Source organism: Tiliqua scincoides, chromosome 3, assembly GCF_035046505.1.
Source record: "Tiliqua scincoides isolate rTilSci1 chromosome 3, rTilSci1.hap2, whole genome shotgun sequence".
In the NCBI taxonomy this organism is placed as follows: Eukaryota; Metazoa; Chordata; class Lepidosauria; order Squamata; family Scincidae; genus Tiliqua; species Tiliqua scincoides.
Genome location: NC_089823.1, coordinates 108,904,350 through 108,912,870, shown reverse-complemented (window position 1 = coordinate 108,912,870; position 8,521 = coordinate 108,904,350). Strand labels below are relative to the sequence as shown.

The window sequence follows — 8,521 nt, the reverse complement described above, 5'->3', positions numbered from 1 at the left end:
ACAGAGGTAGAATAGACAGGCACAGGATTGTACTCTAAGGCTGCCATCCTATCCACAGTAAGCCCCATTCACTAAAGTGGACTTCTGAGTAGTCATGCATAGGATTGGGCTCTTAGGCTGCAATCCTAGGCACTTTCCTGGGAGTAAGCTCCATTGACTAGAACGAGACTTACTTCAAAGTAGACATATCTAGGATTGGGCTCTTAATCCTGGCAGAGATATATATCTGTACCCGTTTTCACATGCTAAGGGCAGGTGAAAAGGGATTCTACATGTGTACAACATGCTGTCCAGCCTTGCCAGAGATCTTCCTCATCCTTCCCCCACAAGCATGCCCTCTGCCAGCCAGCGTTTGCAGCTCCTCTCCAGCAATGCAAAGCAGTTGCTCAGGGCAGCAGAGAACATACAATTGCATGCCAAACACCTTCCCAGTGGTTGGCAATGGTTGGCAACCTTCAGTCTCGAAAGACTATGGTATAAGCCTACAGCACCCAGCATTCCCAGGCGGTCTCCCATCCAAGTACTAACCAGGCCTGACCCTGCTTAGCTTCCAAGATCAGATGAGATCGGGCATGTGCAGGGTAACAGTTGCTGTCCCAAAGACACAGAGTATTCTGATACCTGAATTAAACCATATTTAATCGCTTGTTTGCAAAAGTAGCTGTTTCTATGTGCACCTAAGGACCCCTCTCATGTAAGAATTCCTTTTTTGTTCTTACTCCCACAGTTGCTTAGAGTAATTTTACTACATGGAACTCATGTAAGCCATTTTTTGGAATCCATTCACTGCTTCCTCTCCTCGAAGTAGTGCCATACTACATGCTACAAGTGCACCTGTACAGTATTTTTCCCCATGTGTAGAAAAAGTAGCTAGGGGGAAGGGGATGTGGAGATTGACAGCCCAATCCTATGCATGTCTACTCAGAAGTAAGTTCATCTTTAGGGGGGAAGCACATAAAAAATATTTTATTTCTCCAATAAAAAATGGTTTATAAATAAATAAATAAATAAATAAATAAAGATTAACAAGTTGTGAGTTCCTGCACCTTTTTTCCCACAAAAAAAGCACTGGCTGCAGTACTCTCCAGTGGAAGGGAAACTGTCCTGTCCAGTCTCCAACCAGCAGTAGCTATGGGTCAAGCCCCCTTCCTTTTTTTTGTAAAGCTCAATCATTCTCCAAAATTATTTTTTAATGACAGAGAGGCAATGCAGATGTGATGGCAGCCACCTGCCTACTCCATGAATAACTGCCCACACGTGTGGGCTGTTTGTCTGAGTAGTGTAATGTTGGCCCATAAATAACTTATTGTCGGGGCCCCTCCCAGATGCCCTGACCCCCGACTTACCCGGGAGCAGGCACCCCATGCCCAGGGTGGGGAGGCTTCACTGCCCTCGAAGGGGGCAAAGCAGGTTGGTTCACCTCAACCAGCCAGAGGGGGCTGGCAGGGCAAACAAGGAACACTGCAGGAAACAAGCCAGGAACAGGAAAGGCCTTTTCTGCCCCACCTGGAGGAAGGGGAGGGGCCAAAGGGGGCAGGCTTGCTCCATAAAACAGGGAGGCCAGGGATGAGACACAGTCAGTGTGAAGCAGGGAGCTGTGAGGTCAACAGCTCCTGCTCCTAGGCCAGGTTTGGCAGCTCTGCTAGGGAGGAGGACAAGGGTGCTGGAACCCCCTCTCCCTCCAGCCAATCTGAGGCCTCCCTGGGGAGGAACAAGCCTGTTCCAGGCCCCTCCAGGAGAAGGCTCCTCCACTTATATCCTCCAGAAGTTGTTAAATCAAGATGTGGTTTTCAGTACCCATGAGGTTCTCTTTAGCTGCTAAGGCTAACAATAGCCAATAAAAAGAGTCCTCAATTTAACAGTCTCCTGGGGGAAAGGGGTGTCAATACCAAAAGCCCATTAAAATCTGAATGCATTTATGACAATGTGCATGTGCAAAATGTATAACTATTTTTTCAAAACAGGCAGAGTCTGTTATTTCCACTGTCCGTTGAGGTCAACTAAATAAAGGACTCGCTGCAATAGCCTTATCCTCCACGTGATTGTCCAACCATTTTAAAAAGCTATATGATAGCTTATGAAAGTGGTTCTATGTAGGGCTTTGTAGCGGTGGAACAGACTTCCGCTGCCGCAATGGGCGGCCAATAGAGCCTTCTATTGGCAGTCACTGTAGGAGTGACTGCAGTGTGAGGAAGCAGTGCTCAAGGTCCATTACTGGAGCTGCCTACACCCACCAGAGTAGGTAAAATAGCAGCAGGGGCGGAGAAGGGGATGTGACAGGGCAGGGAGGCTGTGGGAGGGGGTGGCTCTGATGGCAATGGCACGTGCGGATACTATCCCTCTTTTCTGCAGCCTCCCTGCCCCCTTTCTCTCAGGCTTGCCGCCAAAATTGCTGGCGCAGTTCCAAAGAGACCCATTGTGGGTTGGGAGGCTTACACAAGGGTAAAGGGATTTAAATCTCTTCTCCCAGCTGAAGTTCCTTGGTCCTTCCCCCCCCCCACCCCCGCACTTGACACAGCATGGCTCTTTTTGGCATGATTACACCAATCTCCGGAGGAGAGGGAGGATAGAATTGGGCTCTGAGGCAGTGACTGCAAATTTTCTGAGGCAGTGACCAGGGCAGGAGGTCTGGTCTAGAGGGTAGAGCCTCCATTTGCCTGAAGATTAACATCCACAAGGTCGCCAGTTCGAGGCCACCAGCACCGTGCGACCTTGAAGCGGCTGGCAAGCTGCAGCTGAGCTGTTCCATCTGCTCGGAGCGTGGGAGGATGGAGGCCAGAATGTTAAACCAGATCGGAGTGTAACACCTTGAATGTAGTGGTTCTGGAAAGAAAGAACCTTCTTTCAATTTGTAAAAATCCCTGCGTGGATTTAATAAGCATGCCTATGTAAACCGCCTTGAATAAAGTCTTGAATAAAGACCAAGAAAGGCAATATATAAATACTGTATATATTATTATTATATTATTTTTTGCGGTGAATTTCAGAAATTGTGTAAAGTACTTGTGTTTGAAACACTGAGTGATTCAGAGTTCTAGGGTTAGAGAGAGGGTTAAAAATATCTCTCTAGCCAATCTTCCCAGCTACTTTTTCTATTCCTCCTTCAGTCCTAGAATTTCCAGCTGTTTTCATATTCAAACATGGTTCACAATTATATTTTAGCAAGCCTGTCTTTATGCAGATGTCTGCAGGCTGGTTCAAAAATAGATGCTTGTACACACAGATATACATATATATACATATATTTTAAACAAAACCCTTATTCCATAATTAGATGCTACTACCATGAAGTCCTATAAATTAGAGTGACACCCATTAGTCTTTAACTGTAGTAAGTATACAGATACACTTGTCTCAAAATGTCCTTGTGGAAAATGAATGAAGAAAGAAAAAAATTAAAACCAGCTGGTGATTACTGATTTGTCACTCCATGTTTCATTTGATTCATTTCAATTGCCTGGACAGTTTAAATGTCTCTAAAAAGTGTTGAATAAATTTGGCAAGTAAGTGAAGAAGAAGTAGGACTGAGGGAAAAAGAGTGATTTATTCAAAACTTCTGCTTAAATAAATAGCATGAACGCATGTTGAGCACATCAACAGAAACTCCAATGTTTCTGAAATTGAGATGGATTTATCAGGGATGGGCACTGATGCCCTAAAGACACAACTTGAGTCGTGAAAACATGCATTTTCCACAACTCTTACGAACTCAAGTCATGTGTGCCACTGGCTCAAGCCCTGACTCGTGACTTGGGGCTCTGACTTGGAAAAGAGTCATGACTCATATAGACTTAAGTCATAAAGATTCACAGGTTTTGTGTCTGCATCTCAGTTTTGTGTCTCTGTGTGCTTGCTTTTTATTGCTGCTTCTGTATTACCACAAAAGACCTCATGGACAATCCAGAAACCAGCATTCAAACTGGTGCGAGTGACAGATACGATGGGAGGAGTGTAGGTTGGCTACAGAAGATGGGGGCTGAGAAGGTGGAGGGGAGCAGGGAGGCTTAACGAGGTTGGGGGAATGAACCAGAAGAATGTGGGGGCATCCAGGATACGGGGGAGTGGGATCTCTTGTCCATCTCAGAAGGAATGGGTGATTGATTGGCTGAATGGATGACCTGATTTTTTTTTCTCTGGATGAGAGAGGGGGGAAGGAGGAGTCCAGTGGATGGGGGAGGGGATTCTTGCAATAGGAGCAAATGCCTCAATAGCCCAGGGAGGGGCAAAGGAGATTAGGCAAGAACATAAGAACAGCCTCATTGGACCAGGCCATAGGCCCATGTAGTCCAGCTTCCTGTATCTCACAGTGGCCCACCAAATGCCCCAGGGAACACACCAGATAACAAGAGACCTGCATCCTGGTGCCCTCCCTTGCATCTGGCCTTCTAACATAGCCCATTTCTAAAATCAGGAGGTTGCACATACACATCATGGCTTGTACCCCGTAATGGATTTTTCATCCAGAAACTTGCCCAATCCCCTTTTATAGGCATCCAGGCCAGATGCTGTCACCACATCCTGCGGCAAGGAATTCCATAGACCGACCACACGCTGAGTAAAGAAATATTTTCTTTTGTCTGTTCTAACTCTCCCAACACTCAATTTTAGTGGATGTCCCCTGGTTCTGGTGTTATGTGAGAGTGTAAAGAGCATCTCTCTAGCCACTTTATCCTTCCCGTGCATAATTTTGTATGTCTCAATCATGTCCCCCCTCAGGCGTCTCTTTTCTAGGCTGAAGAGGCCCAAACGCCGTAACCTTTCCTCATAAGGAAGGTGCCCCAGCCCCGTAATCATCTTAGTCGCTCTCTTTTGCACCTTTTCCATTTCCACTATGTCCTTTTTGAGATGCGGCGACCAGAACTGGACACAATACTCCAGGTGTGGCCTTACCATAGATTTGTACAACGGCATTATAATATTAGCTGTTTTGTTCTCAATACCTTTTCTAATGATCCCAAGCATAGAATTGGCCTTCTTTACTGCCACTGCACATTGGGTCGACACTTTCATCGAGCTGTCCACCACCACCCCAAGATCTCTCTCCTGATCTGTCACAGACAGCTCAGAACTCATCAGACTATATGTGAAGTTTTGATTTTTTGCCCCAATGTGCATGACTTTACACTTACTGACATTGAAGCGCATCTGCCATTTTGCTGCCCATTCTGCCATTCTGGAGAGATCCTTCTGGAGCTCTTCACAATCACTTCTGGTCTTCACCACTCAGAAAAGTTTGGTGTCATCTGCAAACTTTGCCACCTCACTGCTCACTCCTGTCTCCAGATCATTTATGAAGAGGTTGAAAAACACCAGTCCCAGGACAGATCCTTGGGGCACACTGCTTTTCACCTCTCTCCATTGTGAAAATTGCCCATTGACACCCACTTTGTTTCCTGGTCTTCAGCTAGGTCTCAATCCAGGAGAGGAGCTGCCCTCTAATTCCCTGACTGTGGAGTTTTCTCAGTAGCCTTTGGTGAGGGACTGTGTCGAATGCCTTCTGAAAGTCCAGATATATAACGTCCATGGGTTCTCCTGCATCCACATGCCTGTTGACCTTTTCAAAGAATTCTATAAGGTTCGTGAGGCAAGACTTACCCTTACAGAAGCCATGCTAATTCTCCCTAAGCAAGGCCTGTTCGTCTGTGTGTTCTGAGGTTCTATCTTTGACGAGGCATTCCACCATCTTACCCGGTATAGAAGTTAGGCTGACTGACCTATAGTTTCCCAGGTCCCCCCTCTTTCCCTTTTTAAAGATTGGTGTGACATTTGCTATCCTCCAATCCTCTGGCACTGTGGCCGTTTTGAGGGACAAGTTGCATATTTTAGTCAAGAGATCAGCAACTTCATTCTTCAATTCCTTAATAACTCTAGGGTGGATCCCATCTGGGCCCGGTGACTTATTGATCTTTAATTTATCAATGAGGTCTGAAACATCTTCTCTTTCAACCTCTATCTGACTTAATTCCTCAGTGAGGAGGGGCCGTTTGGGCAGCGGTCTCTGCCTGAGGTCTTCTGCTATAAAGACAGATGCAAAGAACTCATTTAATTTCTCTGCCATCTCTAAGTCTCCTTTTATCTCCCCTTTCCCTCCCTCAACATCCAGAGGGCCAACCGCTTCTCTGGCGGGTTTCCTGCTTCTAACATATTTGAAGAAGCTTTTATTATTCCCCTTAATGCTGCTGGTGTTCCTCATAGTCTCTCTTGGCCTACTGTATCACCTTTTTACATTTCTTTTTGCCACAGTTTCTGTTCCTTTTTATTCTCTTCTTTAGGGCAAGACTTCCATTTATGGAAGGAAGCTTCCTTGCCCTTTACTGCCTTTACAAAACACCTTTATGAAGGTGTTTCCTTATAATGGAATGGGAATACCTTCCAAACTCTTGGCTTACTTTGTATGATGGCACAGCAGGAGCAGCAACACACCTGCTGTTCTCCTGTGGGGTTGCTCAGGCCTGGGGTGCACATGAGCACCACCTTCTTCAGGAAATAAACATAACCCTTTGACCAAATAATAATACAGGGATGCCTCTCTTCTCACATAGGGTCTGGCCAAGCTGGTGGCAAGTGGCCTCCCTCCCCTGCTCCCCCTCGCGCTACCATACATAGCTTTTATCAGAGTATGCCTTCTGTCTTTAAGAAACAGGCTGTAACTCTGATCACACTGTCCCCGCTTTGCTGAGCTTGCATGCCTCCCTCCCTGATGGCCCATGGCATGCTGCTTGGTGTGCCTGGTGCTCCGTTCTGAAGGTGGAATAGCCATTACTGACAGCCCTGAAATAACTCTTCCCAACTCTCCTCAAATGGCTCTCCTCTCCTTTATGGAATCTTACTGTCTTTCTGGTATGCACAGAAATGTCGCATAGCTTAACAGAGTGAACAAAAACTCTTCCAACAGACTGGAGCAGCAACACATGTCTCAGGCTGGTTCTCAGGATGTTATCTAGTTCTTGCCAGTCCACATTCTTTTGTCCTTAGCCAGCGGCTTCCAGTCACACATCCAAGGTGAGACCCAAGCTGACCCTACTTAGCTTTTTCAGGCAAGGCAAAGGCTCAACCTCCAGATCGCACCTGTCAGACTATCCCATTCCATGTAATCTCTAGTCCCCTATAAAGACATCCATGAGGATGGAACAGTGGTTCCCAAACATTTTAGCAACGTGACCCGCTTTTTAAAATGACACCCTATCAGGTCCCTCCTCACTTTATGAGACTTAAAATTTTTCCAGCTGCTCAAGCCTTTTTTTTTTTAAAAAAAAATCATTTTACTACGGTATGCAGGAGGACTTTTGGAGCGTTCGCTGAACTCCATATTCATTGGATCATAATCATTCTCATGGCCTTGTATTCCCCTTTGCCTGGCCTATGATAAGAGCCTAGGCGTGTTTGCCTACTCTTAATTAAATGCACATATGTGGCTCAGTTCTGCTTTCCATAGGGCTCAATACATTTTCCTTTCAGTGTTGGAGTGGTTGGTAAGCAGAGCACAGCGACACAGAGAGAAGAAAGCTCCTCTTGTAATCAAAATGACTTACAATCACCAGGCTGCTTGCTGTTAAGACTAAATGATGCGCATAAGGAATAAAAACTGAGGCTGAGGTAAAAGTTCAAATAAATACTTTCAGTTCTCAAATACCAGATATATAGAATCTAGTTCAGAATCAGAAGTGCTAACAGCTTTGAACACATAAGCATAACATAGTTTATCTCTCTTGGTCTAAGAGTACTAACTGCTGAAAAGAGCTAAGCTATGCACATTCATCTCTCTGCCACATATGATTGACAGGTGGTAACTCCTGCCTCTGGAACACCCCTGCCCATGAAATATTGTATGATTCTCTGCAGCTAATGTTGCCCTTATTTCTAATGGTCAGCTGGGGAGAGGACTTCCTTCTCAAGAGTTTGTTGGGACCTGCATTCATCGGATCAGGACCATTCTGGTGGCATTACATCCCCCTTGGCCTGCCCTTTGAAGACTGAGGGCACCGTCCTAACCAGGTCTACTCAGAAGAAAGTCCTATTTCATTCAATGGGGCTTACTCTCAGGAAAGTGTGGTTAGGATTGCAGCCCCAGGCATGTTTGCCTACTCATGAAAAAACATGCAGGTGCTGCTCCATTTCACTTTCCATTGGGCTCAATACATTTTCCTTGTCAGTTACCAGCTTGTCACTTTCATGACCCACCCAAAATTGGGTCATGACCCACTGGTGAGTCGCGACGCACAGTTTAAGAACTGCTGGGATAGAGAAACCTGCTAGTGGAGCATCCAGTGAACACATTTCATAATCCTTAATTAAACCTGCAGCTGAGAAATAAACCTAGATTCAGAACTAACATGTGACTGTGAAGTATTTATATTGGGGATATAGTCTAGTATTGAAATGGAGCATGACTGGCTTAGGATGACTAATAGTTCAAAAACTAAAATTGGTCCTGGAGTAGCATGGGCAGCTCACAGGTATCCATCACAATGTCACCCATCCAGAGCGACAGTTTCAGATTTCATACTAGTGCTCTGCTGTC

General features: G+C 45.6%; 1 pseudogene; it reads right to left on the bottom strand.

Moving 5' to 3' along the window:
• Window positions 1-479: 479 nt before the first annotated feature.
• LOC136647269 (5S ribosomal RNA) lies at window positions 480-596 on the bottom strand (annotated as a pseudogene).
• Window positions 597-8,521: the final 7,925 nt, after the last annotated feature.